Source organism: Hordeum vulgare, chromosome 6H (assembly GCF_904849725.1).
Source record: "Hordeum vulgare subsp. vulgare chromosome 6H, MorexV3_pseudomolecules_assembly, whole genome shotgun sequence".
Taxonomy (NCBI): domain Eukaryota; kingdom Viridiplantae; phylum Streptophyta; class Magnoliopsida; order Poales; family Poaceae; genus Hordeum; species Hordeum vulgare.
This window is the reverse complement of record NC_058523.1, coordinates 341,468,939-341,487,703: the sequence shown is the minus strand read 5'-3', so window position 1 is coordinate 341,487,703 and position 18,765 is coordinate 341,468,939. Positions and strand designations below refer to the sequence as shown.

Sequence of the window (18,765 nt, the reverse complement as noted above, 5' to 3'; positions counted from 1 at the left end):
CCATTTTATTTTTGTATTGGTCCAACATGTCATGCTGATCTTAAAGTTTTGGCAAGTTTTGGGCCTCGAGATTTTTACATTTTGATCTGTAGCATTATGAAGGCACAAATATATGTGAGAGCACAAACTTAGAATCAACCTAAATTTAATACTAATATATTGTCTTTAACCATTTTCAATCCAAGAATGTATTTCAAATATAACTAAGAACACATAAAATTGATCAAATATACGAATAAATAAATCTATTACAATCTTTACAACACAGATGTGCTACAATATGCTACTCTAAACCGAGTAAGACTTCACAGCTTCACAAATGTGCTACAATATGCCACGGAAGCGGTCGATGTACGGGTTCACGGTCCGCCCGATCTTCGCCCACGCGCTCTAGTGGTAGCTGGATGTCACAGGCGCGCGGTACATCACCTTCAACACCTGAATAATAACAGACGAGCAAGCCAGGAAAAACGACCAGTAAGTGAAGATGCATTGGAAAAGCAACTATCCCTATAACAAAGTTGCAGCTGCTAAAGGAAGTGCCGCTAGTTGAAAATTGATGGTTGTTAGGTGTACACTCAGCAATGGCTTGAAACATTTCGCAAAACACATCAAATTGTGCCTCATGTTATTCCCCAGCTATGTAGTGAATGCATGGAAGCAGTAAGAACATATATAAAGATCAGATGTGCAGAAGATAACTTACGTTCGAGTACATGAATGTCTGCATGAAGTTGCGCTGCCACCTGCAAGATAACAAGGTGTTGTAAGTCATAAGATGCATTAACTAAGATGAAATAAAGTCTCCATGATTCCAAGGGAAATCAGATCAACATACGAGAACAGCGATATGATCAGAAGAAACCCCAAGGGAAGTTCGGCATTTGAGCTAAGAAGGCTGAGCGTGGTGTTGTTTGTGTCCACCCAAAGGCAAGGCTCTTCCAAGTATCCCCTAAAAAACATAACAGAAATTCAGAGATAATTCGACAGATAACTACAGGGCAGTGGAGACTGGTTGCGCCGCAAACTACACAAATGAAATTTAAAGATAGTTCGACAGATAACTACCTATAGAAAGACGAGCGGGAAAAGTTACGCCTTAGGAATCTGGCAACATGATAAAGCGCCCAGCAGAACACAGGTAGGGCAGCAACTATGAAATAAAAAAAGAAGATCAGAACTTCTAAAACATATATATGGAAGTTTCAGAAAACAGATATCAGAATCATGAACTTGCAAGAGAAAAGCTATATATTACTCTTTAAGTGCAGCTGAGATGTGACGAGCAACAGAGAGAACATTAAATGGATAAAATCCTTGGCTCCAAGTACTGACTGCAACCAACTCTGAATTGCAGGCATGTTCAATTCTCTTGGTTTCTTCATGCACAACAGGAAAAAAGGTGAATTAGATCAACTGGGTCATCAGGGCGAGAAACACAACAAAAATAGGATGGACCATTCAAGGTTCACGTAGGAAGGTATTTTACCCCATAAGTACTGTATAAAGAGTATCCTGAGGAGAGGACTGTTCCCAGCAATGAAAGCTTGCAAGCTCTGTCTGCAAGGTGTTTTGGCAACATCGGAAGCATTCCCACACCAGCAACAACTAGTACCTGATCAGATGGAAAAGTTTGACCATGTCATGTTCAACTACAGTGCACCAACAAGCAAGAGATAAAGGTAAGAACAAGGGTAACATGCACAAGTGATGTAAGGAAACCGTTGTGATAGCATTTATATATAAGAGATGATTTTCCAATACAGAATGAAGGTGTTGATAAGGAGAAGACTAAAAAGGGAGATGCCATGTCAGGTTGTCTGCAAGGATCCCGTAATTGTAGGAGCAAACTAGGTTGTCCACAAGGACCGCCGTAATTGTAGGAGCAAACTAGGCTGTCCACAAGGACCGCCGTAATTGTAGGAGCAATCAGAACCAATGAATTTGCTCCGTTCAGCAAATATTACACAATTACGCATTCATACAGTGAAGAGAAAGGTGTCTTCTTCCTTACCCAGGCATTTACAGAGAAATGTATAGTCCGTGCATCAAAACGTAAAGGATTTGCAGCCCCTGCTTGTGGTGCTGCTGGTGGCGAGGCAGCTGATCTAGAACTAGAACCTACACACATGATATTGATATGTATGAACTCAGGTGTCAAACACAGTCCATGAAATCGTTGGATCTTATATGGCTAGTAAAAGTGCAGTATGTTTTACCTGAATTGCGAGCCCTGACATTCTCACTGGATGCTGAAGGTGAAGACCTTATGTCTGGCCTGCTCGGCTGAATGGAACCAGTGGTTGACATAGGCTCGACCACCAAATCACGATCCTATCAAGTCAAGAAAGCAAACCAAACAGATTTAGATATTATGATGCTTTGCAGGATTGTAAAGACTGTTGCTAGTATTTCCGTGACGGCAACATGAGAGTTCTAACTGTATATTGTGCCTGAACTTTCCCCATCATTTTGGAAGGTGGGGATCCAGAATTTTTCACAGATACTGTATGAACGCCTATTCAGAATATTTGGTAGTACTAGACTTTTAATGTTACTGATAAACTTGGTGAAATCTGTAATCTGTCAGTATGAATTCAACTGAGTATGAATTCCTATTCATGAACCTTAAAACAATGATATAAGAGTACCTGACTTCCCTTTGAATGTTAGAGTATTTGTGGTGGTGGCGTGAGGCTGGGTGCTAGTCCAGACAGTTTCAGGATTCAGCCTCAGCAAAATGCAATGTTTTAAAAGATACATTACATAGTGAAGCATTCTCTCACAGCAATAAGATTCATTAATCTCTTCTTTTTATACGATCGGTCCATGTTAGTAGATACGGCCAAATTTTTATTGTAATAATGTTTAGACCATACCAGAAGCCCATTTGTTCGGTTGTAACCTGAGTGTGTTTTAGCACGAATAGGATGATGTATAGAAGACTCACAGGTATTAAATCAAAGGTGACCACCTCAGGTTGTGAATTATGGCTAACAATAAACTGAAAATAAAAGCATACGAATATGAATGTAGGCAGCAATAACCTCTGATAGAAAGTAGGACAACACTTACCCATGCGTAACAGAGAAACCTCTATCAGGCCATTGTCCACTCATTACTGTAAACATCTATCAGGCCATTGTGTGAATCATTACTGTAAACGGCCGATCGATGTACTGAATTAGCTTATCAAAAGCAACATGACTGCAATGTAAATATTGTATCAATTCACAAGTTCACATATGAACACCAAGTGAAACAGAAATGAGTGAGTGATGGGATCAAATTCACTTGGCTGAACAGATGTACTAGAGATGGAGAACAATTGTTTACCCAGTACACCCCAAATACGGACCTCCTTCATGCAGCAAAAGCCCCTGATCCTTTCTTCCAAGCAGTAAGGCCACAACTAACAGTAGCTACACACAGAAGGACCTGTGAAAGGCAAAGAAAGAGAGCGAAGCAGCCTAGCAAGATTTGAGGACAACGAGGTAGCCGTTGCCGATCCCGGCCCCCACACGGCCGACGATGTGGAGACGGCCGTCGGAGGCCTCGAAGACGTCGCGGCCGACATTGGTGCCCGACCGCACGACGAGCGCGAAACCCAACTTCTCGGCCACGAGCACCATGGGCTTGCCCTCGACGGCCACCGCATCGGAAGCGGGCGGGGACAAACAGGTATGGCTCTGTTGAACAGAGCAGGGTAATGAGTGCAACTGATAATGATTGGATAAAGAAGTTTCAACTACCTAATAGGTTTGTACACCAAACTTGACACGGGCACAACTCACCCTGAAGTTGACAAGGTTACCGCAATATGGTTTTTGATGAAGCTCCAACATTTCATGTCAATGATGTTAGTATTATGTCAGAGCATGATTTTATATATACTTAAAGTTGTTTCCAGATTATCTTCAAGATCACAGTTGGCGACTTGATTTCGCACAAGGAGCATGGGAAATTCTTTTCAAGAACTACCAATTATTTATTCCTATTAATCATGGTTGTGGTTGCAGTTGTACTACCGAATCAAGATACTCAGTTCAAGCAAGCCATTAGAGACTCTACTCATACTAACTGACCGAGTTGGTGATGTAGTAGACGACGATGGCGGCGGCGGCGCCGCGGTACTACATGGGCGCCAGGCTGTGGTACCTCTCCTGACCGGACGTGTCCCAGATTTCAAACTTGACCGTCTCGTCGTTGACCGCCAGGGTCTGTGAGAAGAAGGCGGCTCAGATGGTGGATTCCTGCGGCCGGCCAAACGTACCAGCAAAACAAAATCAGCACACATAAACAGACAGGTCATGGCCAGTTTGCGGCATAGCCTGGGGCATGTGAAGGAAGGGAAGGGAAGGGCGAGGGAGTTGGCCTGGAACTCGACGAGCTGGGCCTTGACGAAGCGGAGCACCAGGCTGGACTTGCCCACGCCCCCTAGAAGTACCTGGCCATCGATCCAACACCACATGAGCATATATCGGAAAACACAACATAGGTCCTTGATCGGATCGAGGGCACGGAGCAGCAGGAGCGAATTGCAACAGGGCTACTACCACCCAAACGCGTGGACCGGAGATAAAATAAAATAAGAATACAAAATCCAGCCTGTCGCCGGAGGAAACGACGGGAACGGGGCGGAGGCCGGAGGGAAAGGGGGCGGGGGGTGCTCACCGGCTTGGCGTTGCGGATCTTGCTGCTGCCGGTGCCGGCGCCAGTGTTGGCCACCATGGGGTGGATAGGGCAGGGGTTGGGGGACCTCTGTCCGGCGGGATCCGATTAATCAATTGGGGGAGGGGATGGAGGGGGCGGCGAATCTGGGGAGAAAGGAAATCTGGTGGCGACGGACGGACGGATGATGAGGAGGACAGATCGATCGAGAGGAGAAAGTTTAGGACTTCTCTTCTTGGCGACTCGCGTGTGTGACACACAGAGAGGGAGAGAGATGCTGCGTTGTGTTCTTGCATGCCGCGCTACGAGGAGATGGGGACGAGGGAGGACTGGATCAAGAGGGGGGCGGGGACGGGAGGAGGAGGTGGTGGCGGCAAGGGGATGGGGATGAGGGAGGAATGGTGTGATGGGGGGAGGGGTCGATGGGATCTGAGCTAGGGTTTGGGCTGCGGGTGGGTTTTTTTTTCATTTTTTTTCCTGTAGATACATGGATGTGAGATGGTGAGATAAATGGATGGATGGATGGGTGCCATGTCATCGATCCGTGGGAAAAGTTCTTATTGGTTCGAAAAATCATTGATTTAAAATAGTTTTCAAGTAGTAAAAATAGAGGAATTTTGTGAAACATCTATCAAAAATATTTTACAAAAGGGCATCACACAAATCTTTACAAGAGTTAGATCACATTTTATGGATGTGGACCACATTTTTCTTCATATATGATCCAAAGTATTTATGAGATTTTTTCAAATTTTTTTGAAATGATAGAATAGTAGGTTGCTTCACAAACTAGGATGAGATCGGATAGAATGGACCCACGAGTGACATGTCAACATAGTTAGAACATGTTACGACATTTTTGTAATCATTGTAAAAGTTATGACGATCTCATCTTATGCGGTTACAACGTTTTTGACTCACATCGTCGTAATTTGTATCTAGATTTGGTCCCCTCAAACGCTTTACGACTATCTCGGATGAAATGGTCATAAATTTAAGATGAATTCATCAATGACATATTAAAAAAAGTCATGTATGAGCATATTTCTTGTAGTGGGATCTTTTTGGTGGTTTCGCCGCCGCCACGAGGCGGAACTTCAGCAGATCCAATCTAGAGCTCCGACAGAACGAAACTGCTTGGGAAACTTCCCTCCCGGAGGGGGAAATCGTCGCCATCGTGATCACCAACACTCCTCTCGTTGGAGGGGAGGCATCTTCATCAACATCTTCATCAGCACCATCTCCTCTCCAATCCCTAGTTCATCGCTTGTAACCAATCTCCGTCTCACGACTCTGATTGGTACTTGTAAGGTTACTAGTAGTGTTGATTACTCTTTGTAGTTGATTCTAGTTGGATTACTTGGTGGAAGAGTTTATGTTCAGATCCTTGATGCTATTCATTACAGCTCTGATCATGATTATGATTATGCTTTGTGACTAGTTAATTTTGTTCCTGAGGACATGGGATAAGTCATGTTAATAATAGTCATCTGAATTTGATATTCGTTCGGTATTTTGATATGATGTATGTTTTCTTTTCCTCTAGTGGTGTTATGTGAACATCGACTACATAACACTTCACCATATTTGGGCCTAGAGGAAGGCATTGGGGAGTAGTAAGTAGATGATGGGTTGCTGGAGTGGCAGAAGCTTAAACCCCAGTCTATGCATTGCTTCGTAAGGGACTGATTTGGATCTACTAGTTTAATGCTATGGTTAGACGTTGTCTTAATTCTTCTTTTGCAGTTGTGGATGCTTGCGAGAGAGGTTAATCATAAGTGGGATGCTTGTCCAAGTAAGGGCAGTACCCAAGCGCCGGTCCACCCACATACCAAACTATCAAAGTAACGAACGCGAATCAGATGAACATGATGAAACTAGCATGATAGAAATTCCCGTGTGTCCTCGGGAGAGTTTTCCCTCCTATAAGACTTTGTTCAGTCTTGTCCCTTGCTACAAAAGGGATTGGGCCACTTGCTGCACCATTGCTACTACTTGTTACTTGTTACTTTTCGCTTGCTACGTTTCGCCTCACTACACCATCACTTGTCACCGCTACTTTCAGTGCTTGCAGTTATTACCTTGCTGAAAACCATTTATCAGAGCCTTCTGCTCCTCGTTGGGTTCGACACTCTTACTTATTGAAAGGACTATGATAGATCCCCTATACTTGTGGGTCATCAAGACTCTTTTCTGGCGTCGTTGCCAGGGAGTGAAGCGTCGTTGGTAAGTGGAAATTGGTGAGGCAAAATTTACATACTGTGCTAAAATTTATTGTCACTTGTCAATATGGAAACTGTTCCTTTGACGAGTTTGTTTGGGGTATCTTCACCATGAACGGAAGCACGAGGAGTTGTTCCTCGACCTGAGGTACCTACTGAAAATATCTTTTATGAAATTCCTTCGGGTATGCTTGAGAAACTACTGGCTAATCCTTTCACAGGAGATGGATCTTCACATCCACACTTGCATCTGAGCTGTGTAGATGAAGTTTGTGGTTTATTTAAGCTTACAGATTTGCCCGAGGATGAGGTAAATAAGAAAGTATTTCCTTTATCTATGAAGGATAAGGCGTTGACATGGTATAGGCTATGTGATGATACTGGATCATGGGACTACAATCGGTTGAAATTGGAATTTCATCAAAAGTTCTATCCTATGCATTTAGTACATTGATGGGGTCATAGTCCCAGGGTAGGGTCATAGGCCTGCCCTATAGGTCCTACCCAAGGACTACCCTTCTTAAGGGACAAGGCCCTTTGTCAGTTCCGACTGAATTAAGGACTTCCCATCATCCAGTCGGTAATGATTCCCCCATCATCCAGTCGGAGATGAGCATTCGGAGCGTATTAAACTGCCGACTGGATTCCACTATGTATATCGTAACCTCGCTGGAGGGCAACGGTCGTACGTTTTCATACACCATTATTAGCATTTAAGGCATATGTTACCTGTAACGTAGGCATTTATTCGCCACTACTCCACCCCTGCGCACCGGACCGTTGTGAAGGGCAGCGTACTCTATATAAGCCGCCCCTCCCCACTGGTGCAGGGGTTAGCATTTTCACTCTAATCCATATTTCACTCAACATTAAGCTCCGAAGAGCACTGAGACGTAGGGCTTTTACCTCCACCGTAGAGGGGCCTGAACTCATACAACCTCGCTGTAGCTAAGGCTCTGCCCATCCTTTCGTACCCTACACATCTACTGTCAGACTTATACCCACGACAGTTGGCGCCCACCGTGGGGCAGGCATATAAGCGACTTCCGGCGAGTTTGCGACTACATCTTTTCATCAGGTCGTCCGGTGGAGGTTGGTGCATGGGTCATGAGATCCTCTTCGGCGCACTCTCCTTCATCGTCGACGATTCGGCATGGCTTCGGGATGCGCCTCTCGACGTCGACGCGCTCCCCAGTCACGGGGCTACGCACTTCCGTGCCGGCGCCCACGGCATCCTTCTTCTCCAGCAGTCGGCTCCGGTGTCGATCTTCGCCCCCGTCACGTGCCGTAACAAGCGGTCATGCCGTCCACGGCTCCAGCATTGGGTGCGACACGCCCAGGAGCGCCAGAACGCGTCCTCTCAAGTGGCGGTCCTCGAGTCGGTTGTGGTTGCGCCGCCGTCCCAGCGCTCGGACTCAGTTCCGACTGAGTTGCCTTCCGAGTACTTGGGTCGCGGGCCTGCAGCCGAAGTTCACATGGCCAATTCCCATGAAAGTCCCCGCCAAACTGGTCGGAACGAGGACCAGGTCGGCGAGTCATCCGGCGCTCGCCATCAGCCCCGCCATTCTGCCAGTCGACGCACTCGTCAGAGCAACGTCGAGGTGTTCCGCACACCCGTCCTCAACCTGGCTGCCGCCAAGATAGCCGATTCCCTCCAGCCCACTGATTCAGAGGCTGGCAGAGGGATTGAGCAGATCCGTGCCCTGTTGCACACGGCGCGGCAACAGAATTCAACGGTCTCCCAGTCGCACAACAGGATCCACAATAGTTCTGTTCACGCGAACACGCATCGGTCAGTTTTCAGCCCCGATTCTCAACATCGACACAGAGGAGGCAGCCGTTCCATGAACCCCGAAGATCGTCGCCGTTCACACACCCCTTCGCGGGGTGGGCCCTACGGGCCCCGACATCATGATGATCGGCGTTCGGTCGGTGACACATATGACCCAAGGCTCGACGCAAGAGGGTACATCACCCAGAGTAAGGTCGACAGGAGTTGAGCCCACCGCGATGGTCACGATAGAGACCGTCCGAGTGGAAGCAGGACTATCGTCTCTGGCCTCGAGTGTGTCAGTCGGGCCATCCGTTCGGCTGACATCCCTCCCAACTTCCGATTGGCGACGGGGATCAGCAAGTTTACAGGAGAATCCAAGCCAGAAACGTGGCTGGACGACTATCGGGTGGCGGTCCAGATCGGTGGTGGTGATGACCAGGTCGCCATGAAACATCTGCGCCTGATGCTCGACGGCTCGGCACGAGCGTGGCTGAACCAGTTAGCTCCATCAAGCATCTACAGCTGGGCATATCTGGCCCGAGTCTTCATCAGGAAGTTCGAGGGGACGTGAAAACGCCCTGCTGGCCTCGTGGAGCTCTAGCACTGTGTCCAGAAGCAGAATGAGCCCCTGCGCGATTTCATCCAGCGTTAGACAACCCTCTACCACACGGTGGAGAACGTCACAGAGCACCAAGCAGTCTGCGCCTTCAAGGCAGGCGTGCGGTACAGAGATCTGTACCTGAAGTTCGGTCGGACAGGCGACATCGCCATGAGCAAGATGATGGAGATAGCGGCACGCTATGCAAATGGCGAAGAAGAGGACCGCATTCGTAGCGGCAAGCATAAAGCAGTCGCCGATGGAGATGGGAACAACACTCGGAAGGAGAAGCAGAAAGCTCCGTCCACTCCGCAGGCAGAGGCCGCAGTCGTTACCAATGCCAAGTTCAAGGGCAAGGGGAAGGCTCAGTTCACCCCCAAGAAGAAGAAGTTCGGAAACCACATCCTGGATCAGCCATGTCCAATACACACGAAGATGGACGAAAAAGGCAACGCCATATTCCCGAAGCATACCACTCGGCAATGTCGCCTCCTGATCCAAGGGTTCGGCGAAGGGCAGCCGAGTGAAAATGACAACGAACAGAATGACGAGGACAAGGAGGATCCGTTCCCCCAAGTCCATGCAACACTGATGATTTTTGCTGACGTGGAAAGCAAGAGTCGTCTGAAGCTGGTGAACAGGGAGGTGAACATGGCCACCCCAACCAACCCCACGTTCCTCAAATGGTCTCAGACTGCGATCACCTTTGACCAGTCGGATCATCCAGCACACGTGCCCACCCCAAGGAGGCAGGCTCTGGTCGTCGACCCGGTGGTGGAAGGAGTTCGACTGCGCAAAGTCCTCATGGACGGCGGCAGCGGCTTGAACATCATGTACGCCGACACTCTCAAGGGGATGGGCATTCTGATGTCCAAACTTACCGAGAGCAGCATGAAGTTCCACGGAGTCGTCCCTGGACGAAAGGCCAAGTCACTCGGGCAGATCTCGTTGGACGTCGTTTTCGGCTCCGACAAGAACTTCCGCAAGGAAAAGCTGACATTCGAGGTAGTGGACTTCCAGAGTGCATACCACACGATTCTGGGCCGTCCGGCGTATGCGCGTTTCATGGCCCGTCCATGTTACATGTACCTGAAGCTGAAGATGCGAGGTCCCAAAGGTGTGATCACTGTCACAGGCAATCGGCAGCGGGTCGAGGAGTGTCTGCAGCAGGGGTCGAGGATCGCCGATCAGCAGATGGCTATCCTCGAGCTCGACGAGTACAAGAAGACAGCCGACCCCGCTGACTTGATGCGTTCGAAGAAGCTAGCTTCGGAGTCCGCATTCCAGTCGGCGAGAGACACGAAGAAGGTCAGCATCCACCCGACGAACGACACCGCTGCCCCGACGAACATCTCCACCACCCTCGATCCAAAATAGGAAGCCGAGCTCATCCAATTCCTCCGTGAGAACTGGGACGTCTTTGCATGGAAGCCCGCTGACATGCCAGGTGTACCCAGGGAGTTGGCTGAGCACCGACTGCATGTGGATCCTGCTGCTCGGCCTGTCCGAGAACGCCTGCGTCGGTCCGCCGCGCACAAGAGGAAGGCAATCGGAGAGGAGGTGGCTAAAAATTTGGTAGCCAACTTCATTCGCGAGGTACACCACTCCGAGTGGCTCGCCAATGTTGTTATGGTGCCCAAGAAGGACAAGTCTCTCCGAATGTGCATCGACTTCAAGCATCTCAATAAGGTCTGCCCGAAAGACCATTTCCCGCTCCCCCGCATTGATCAAATTGTCGACTCTACTGCGGGTTTCGAGCGTTTGTCATTCCTTGATGCCTACTCGGGATATCATCAGATCCGTCTGTATGGCCCCGATGAATTAAAAACAGCCTTCATCACCCCATTCGGGTGCTTCTGCTACATCACTATGCCGTTCAGTTTGAAGAATGCAGGAGCAACTTTTATGCGCATGATCCAAATATGCCTCCTTAACCAGATCGGTCGAAATGTGGAAGCGTATATGGATGATATCGTAGTCAAGTCACGCAAAGGTTCCGACCTGCTGACTGATTTGGCAGAAACATTCGCCAACCTTCGTAGGTACGATATCAAGCTCAACCCTGCCAAGTGTTCATTCGGTGTTCCCAGCGGAAAGTTACTCGGTTTCTTCGTTTCCGAACGAGGGATCGATGTCAACCCCGAAAAGATCGGGACCACCGTCCGAATGGAGCGACCGGTCAGAATACACGATGTTCAAAGGCTCACAGGTTGCCTAGCGGCTTTGAGCAGGTTTATCAGTCGACTCGGCGAGAAAGCGCTACCTTTGTACCGACTCATGAAGAAATTAGATACTTTCGAGTGGATAGACGAAGCCCAAATTGCATTCGACGACCTCAAAGCCCTGCTTTCCACCCACCCGGTTCTTACTGCTCCGCTTAGTAAAGAACCCCTTCTTCTGTACATCGCCGGTACAAATCTAGTCGTCAGCACTGTTCTCACAGTCGAACGCAAAGAAGAAGGCAAGGCATACAAGCTTCAGCGGCCAGTGTATTATGTCTCCGAAGTCCAGACTCCTTCCAAGCAGAGGTATCCCCATTATCAAAAGCTTATTTACGGGATTTACATGACTGCGAAGAAGGTGGCTCATTATTTCCAAGACCACTCGGTGATCGTCGTTTCTGATGCTCCGTTGTCGAAATCCTCCACAACCGGGACGCATCAGGCCAAGTGGCGAAGTGGGCAATGGAGATGTTATACTGCGACATCAAGTTCGAGGCCAAGAAAGCTATAAAGTCCCAAGCCCTGGCTGACTTCATAGCAGAATGGGTAGAACAACAGCAACCGACCCACATCTACTCGGCTCATTAGACAATGTTCTTCGATGGGTCCAAGATGTTGAATGGCTCCGCGCTGGCGTTGTGATCATATCGCCAAAAGGTGACAAACTCAAGTATGTGTTGCAGATACATTTCGATTCCTCCAACAATGAGGCAGAGTATGAAGCTCTCCTTTATGGATTGCGCATGGCCATCACACTCGGCGTCCGTCGCCTGATGGTCTATGGCGATTCAGATTTGGTGGTTAATCAAGTGATGAAGGAGTGGGACGTAAGGAACCCCACCATGACTACATACTGCAACGCAGTGAGGAAGCTCGAGAAAAAGTTTGAAGGTCTGGAACTCCACCATGTTCCGCGACTGAAAAACCAAGCAGCTCATGAGTTGGCGAAGCTTGGATCCACTCGGAGACCAGTCCCGAGTGATGTCTGCCTCGAGAACCTACACCTTCCCTCAGTTAAAGAAGATCCCTTCATAGAGGAACCGTTACAACCAAAGAGCTCGACAGATCCGACTGAAGTCGAGGTCCCCGCTGTGGTTGATCTGATCATGGAGATTCTCGCTATCATCCCCGATTGGACTGTGTCATTCATTGCGTACATCCTAAGGCGAGAATTACCAAAAGATGAGGTCCAACCTAGACAGATCGTCCGCAGGTCGAAGTCGTTCACCGTCATTGATGGCCAGTTGTACAAAGAAAGTGTTTCAGGCGTCCTTCAATGATGTATCTCCCCTGAGGAGGGGCATTTAATCCTGGAAGAAATTCACTCGGGAACTTGCGGTCATCATGCCTCCTCAAGAGCAATCGTCGCCAAAGCATTCAGAGCTGGTTTCTTCTGGTTGCAGGCGAATGAAATGGCGAAGGATATGGTCGACCGATGCGAAGGCTGTCAGTCCTACTCGAACAAGTCTCACAAGCCAACGTCTGCGCTGAAGACAATCCCCCTTGTTTGGCCGTTTGCAGTGTGGGGATTAGATACAGTCGGTCCATTCAGGACAGGCCAAGGTGGATTCACACATCTATCGGTGGCAGTCGACAAGTTCACCAAGTGGATTGAAGCCAAGCCTATCAAGAAACTCGACGCCCTTACGGCCATCAAGTTTGTCAGGGACATCATCTCCAGATTCGGGGTACCGCACAGCATAATCACTGACAATGGCACAAACTTTGACTCGGACAGATTCAAAGGTTTCTGTACAGACCATGGTATCCGAGTGGATTTTGCATCTGTGGCGCATCCCCAAACAAACGGGCAAGCAGAGCGGGTGAACGGACCTATTCTTCAGGGGTTGAAGCCTCGACTCCTGCGGGAAGTTGGACATGCTGTCGGCGCATGGGTCATCGAGCTGCCTTCTGTGTTGTGGGGCCTCCGCACAACTCCAAATAAATCTACAGGGCGATCCCTGTTCTTCCTCGTTTGCAGAGCAGAGGCAGTCCTTCCAAGTGACTTGCTTCACAACGCTCCATGAGTCGAACTCTTCTCCGAAGCCGAAGCAGAGCAAGCCAGGCAAGACGGAGTGGATCTTCTAGAAGAGGAGCACGAGATGGCACTGACTCGCTCAACCATTTATCAACAAGATCTACGGCGATTTCACACACGGCACGTCAGGAGTCGTACATTCCAAGCAGGCGACCTGGTGCTCCGAGTGGATCAGCAGAGACCTCACAAGTTGGCTCCCGCTTGGGAAGGACCCTTCATCATCTCCAAGGTGCCGAACAATGGAGCATATCGACTCTACAACCTCGACAGGGAAACAAATGAGCCGCGAGCATGGAACGGAGATCTCCTGAAGTGCTTCTACACGTGACCGCCGAATGGGGCAGTGTAAAGAACAAGTATCATTGAAGTAACACAAAGCAGATAGATTTTTTGCAGATTCAGAATTCTTCCGCGTTGGCAGACTCCAGTCTCAAAACAAAAACTGTGCTGCGATCCAGAATCGCCTAAGTACAAACTTTCTCCGAGTGTGCACTAAACGTCACACTCGGGGACTTAGCTGCGATCCAGAATCGCCTAAGTACAGACTTTCTCCGAGTGTGCACTAAATGTCACACTCGGGGACTTAGCTGCGATCCAAAATCGCCTAAGTACAAACTTTCTCCGCGTGTGCACTAAACGTCACACTCGGGGACTTAGCTGCGATCCAGAATCGCCTAAGTATAGACTTTCTCCGAGTGTGCACTAATCGTCACACTCGGGGACTTAGCTGCGATCCAGAATCGCCTAAGTACAGTCTTTCTCCGAGTGTGCACTAAACGTCACACTCGGGGACTTAGCTGCAATCCAGAATCGCCTAAGTACAAACTTTCTCCAAGTCTGCACTAAACGTCACACTCGGGGACTTAGCTACGATCCAGAATCGCCTAAGTACAGACTTTCTCCGAGTGTGCACTAAACGTCACACTCGGGGACTTAGCTGCGATCCAGAATCGCCTAAGTACAAAATTTCTGCGAGTGTGCACTAAACGTCACACTCGGGGACTTAGCTGCGATCCAGAATCGCCTAAGTACAAACTTTCTCCAAGTGTGCACTAAACGTCACACTCGAGGGCTTAGCTGCGATCAAGAATCGCCTAAGTAAAAAAGCTTCCTTCGAGTGTATCCTAGAGATCCACTCGGAGGCTTAGCAGACCCTCATTGAGGCTCATGTGGATGTCGAGACAACTGACAACTACATGAGTATCAACTCGCTCCGAGTGCGCACGAGATGCCGCACTCGGGGACTTAGCTGCGATCCTGAATCGCCTAAGTAAAAAAGCTTCCTTCGAGTGTATCCTCGAGATCCACTCGGAGGCTTAGTAGACCCTCATTGAGGATCATGTGGATGTCGACACAACTGACAACTACATGAGTATCAACTCGCTCCGAGTGCACACGAGATGCCGCACTCGGGGACTTAGCTGCGATCTAGAATCGCCTAAGTAAAAAAGCTTCCTTCGAGTGTATCCTCGAGATCCACTCGGAGGCTTAGCAGACCCTCATTGAGGGTCATGTGGATGTTGAGACAACTGACAACTACATGAGTATCAACTTGCTCGGAGTGCGCACGACATGCCGCACTCGAGGACTTAGCTGCGATCCAGAATCGCCTAAGTAAAAAAGCTTACTTCGAGTGTATGCTCGACATCCACTCGGAGGCTTAGCAGACCCTCATTGAGGCTCATGTGGATGTGAAGACAATTAACAATTACATGCTCTGCATGTTTGCCATTGGCTTCACAAAGAAACGCCAAACAGAAACCACGAGCCAAAATCGTGTCAAAAAAGAGCGAAAGAAGAGCGAAATATTAGATTCGAATTCAAAGTAGGTTCAACGATAGGCGGCTCGGTGTAGATCAAGCTTATCCACACCGAACCACGAATGTGACAGCCAACAGCAGTGGCCAAAGTTTGATACAGATACCACTCGGCATACCGAGGTAAAGTTTTTCAAGCATCGTTAGGCCTGGCTCCGGGACTGGTAGGCTCCACAAAAGTGTCAAGGTCGATCCCGTCTGCGATGCGAGTGGCGGTCTCAAGGAAGGTCTCCATGAAATCTTCGAATCGAAGCTTCTTGGTGTTGGCGACCTGCAACGCCTTCAGCTTCTCTTCGCGAGCTTCCTTGCAGTGCACTCGGACCAGCGATAGCACCAAGTCCGCACCACAGCAAGCGGCAGATTTCTTCCACGCCTGCACTCGGTTCGGGACGTCCTCCAGCCGAGTCATCAGCCCTTCTATCTCCTGCCGGGAATCGTCTTCGGTCCACAGCTCCTTGTCGATCTGGCCGATGACTTCTCTCTGATGGCCGATGAAAGGCCCCACTCTGCCAAGGCAAATATGTGCTCGGAGCATGTCCCAATTCGCTTCGTCGCCGAGTGGGACGTTCGGAACAACCGACCGTCCAGACAAAAATCTGCAAAGAAAAGAAGAGCAGAAAGTAAGCGCAGAATGAATTACAAAGTCAAGAAGCACTCGGCAAGAAGCTTACCACCGAGCAGTGCAATCATCTTCCTCTCCCAGTCGTTGACATACTTCTCCTGCGAAATGCATCAACGGTTCATCACCTGCATTTGACCCATCAGTTCACTTCTTTGCTTGCCCATTTTCTCAATTTCGGCCACCAATGCCTTGTTGGTCTCCCGGGACTCCTCCAAAGACTTCTCTCGGTCAGCAAGTGCCACCTTCACACCAGCTAAGTCATTCACAGCTGCCTCAAATTCCGTAGCAAGCTGAATCTTTTCAGCCTTCAGAGCATTGTACGCTGATCCCATTTCGCAAGTGTTCTGCAAATCAGTGCGAAGAAAAGATTAGACACATTCAACAAGGAAAACAATAAAAGTTCAAAATTCTTCAGACCCCTGCCGACGCAAGCAGTCGACAGCGGTCTCGGGGACTACACCCAGTGGGTTCACTAAGAGTGACCCCACTGGCATGAAGCTTGAACAGGTCCGCCCTATTGAGCTACATAACAAAAACAAGCCTATGAGGCTACTACTACCCGACCTGAGTAAAATTACTCTCGGGGACTACTTCCAGTGGGTGCACTAGGAGTGCCCCCGCTGGTATCATTCGGACAGATTAGTTATGATCCGATTAAGTCAAGGAAAATGTATATAAAGACAACTTTCGGTGCAAGCACTCGACAGAAGTCTCGGCGACTACACCCACTGGGTTCACTCGGAGTGAACCCACTGCAAAATAATCCTACTGTATCCGAGTATATCGCTTAAACCCCCAGTGGGTTACAAGAGGAAAGCAAATACTTACTAGCGCACTTACTCGGATATCATCCCGGAGCTCCAAGCTTCTCTTGTACAAAGATGTGATGGAGTCGTACGCCCCCTTGGCATCACCCGCCATCAACTCCACCTGCACCATGGCCGCCTTGGCGGCTCCCACTTGATCTTCCGGGGGGTGTTGGGCGTTGTACTGGATGGTCGACGGACCCGGCACGACGGGAGACTCCTTAGGCATCCCAAGTCCTGTTCCAGTCGGTTCAGCCGCGATGAGCACCGTCTCAGTCGACGGCATTGTCTCGGTCGGCGGCGCGTCCATGGCGGGGGCGGTAGCAGATGGAACAACCTCAAGGACAGGCACCGAAGCTTGCCTGGACCTCTTCTGGTCGTCCTCCTCCAGATGAATCACCTCTGAAGGAAGCCCGACTGAACGACATGAGACCACGGAAAAAGGGCAAGATTAAAGACAGAATTCGCGAAACAATAATGCAAACCCTCGGAGTCATCACGACGTACCTTGCTGGGATGTGGCAACGTTATCCGTATCCATGGGATCGTCTTCCTGGCGTGGCAGAGAGGTGGCGGAGGTAGCAGCTCTGTCGAGTAAAATCCACTCGACCGATAAGCATGAGTTTAGTCAAATACTGAAAGACGATAGGAGAACAAGACACTTACGCTCAGGCAACGGGAACAGCGATCCTCATCCGAGGCAAAGCTTTCCGAGGCTTGGATCTACTCGGTTTGGTCACCTTGGAAGGTTGGTCCGTGGGCTCGGCAGCAGCGTCCCTGGTCCTCTTTGTGCTTCGAGCACTCGGATCCACAGGAGTAGCTGGCAAGGCACTCGGAACCACGGGAGGAGCTGGCGAGGCACTCGGGGCCGACGGAGTCACGGGTTCGTGACGACACTTAGTTCTAGGCTCTGGTGGTGGGGGTGGCGAGCTCTGCTCCCCAACTTCACCCCCCCCCTCCTCTTCGGTCTCCTCCTCCGTCTCCCCACTATCGGAGACGTACTCGACGCTGTCCATGGTGCCCTCCTGGCTGCCTTCCTCTTCCTCAGCCAGATTCCCGTTCGAGATGGGAGAATACCAGTTGGTCCACGCCTGCACAAGATACAGTTGACAACATGAGACATCAGACGGTGATGCAAGAAAAAGCGGCAAATCTAAGGGAATTGTAAGCACTCGGCAAGATATGCTCACCTCATTCGGAGGAGGGTTGTCAGTGCGGAAGGGCTTCACTCACCGGGCTCCTCTGGGTTATCGCAGGCGCTTGTGATACCGCGGACCCACGCCGTCACAACCTCCCCGGTCACGCATTCGGGATGAGTCCGAGTGGAGTCCCCAGGCCCCGCGTAGTGCCACATGGCGTGGTGTCCAGCTTGCAGAGGCTGGATGCACCGACCCAGAAAAGTCTCCAGCAGATCCGTGCCGGTGACTCCCTTGCGGATGACATCTATCAGCACTTCGACCAGAGGTTGGATCTGGATCTTTTCCATCTTCTTGAGCGCAAGCTGCCTGGGCGGAGCCGGTCGGTCTAGACTAAAAGGTGGCAGCCCAGTTGCAGCATTCGGACACGCGACGTCCTGGCAATAGAACCAAGTCGACTGTCAGTTCTTAACGGACTCGGACAACTGAAGAGCGGGGTAGCTACTTTTGCTTTTCTTCTGGAAGCCTAAGCCCCCGCAAAGCTGGAGGATATGAGTTTTGTCGTCCGACTGGCTAAGTTTTTTGACGGTTTGGGATCTAGCGGAGAAGATGTACTTAAAGAGCCCCCAATGGGGAGGACAACCGATAAAGCACTCTCAAAGCACGACGAATGCAGAAAGATGAGCTATCGCATTGGGAGGAAAGTGATGGAGCTGCGCCCTGAAGTGGTTCATGATACCTCTGAAGAAGGGATGAGGAGGCAGAGAGAAGCCCCGGTACACGTGACTGAGCAGCAAGACGCACTCCCCCTCTTGGGGCGCCGGCTCCGTCTCGCCCTCCGCCTGCAGCCTCCACGGCT

The 18,765-nt window shown here is 49.6% G+C and overlaps 1 pseudogene; it reads right to left on the bottom strand.

Annotated features, from left to right (window-relative positions):
- Positions 1-324: 324 nt before the first annotated feature.
- Positions 325-4,731, bottom strand: LOC123405469 (annotated as a pseudogene).
- Between the last annotated feature and the right edge of the window lie 14,034 nt (positions 4,732-18,765).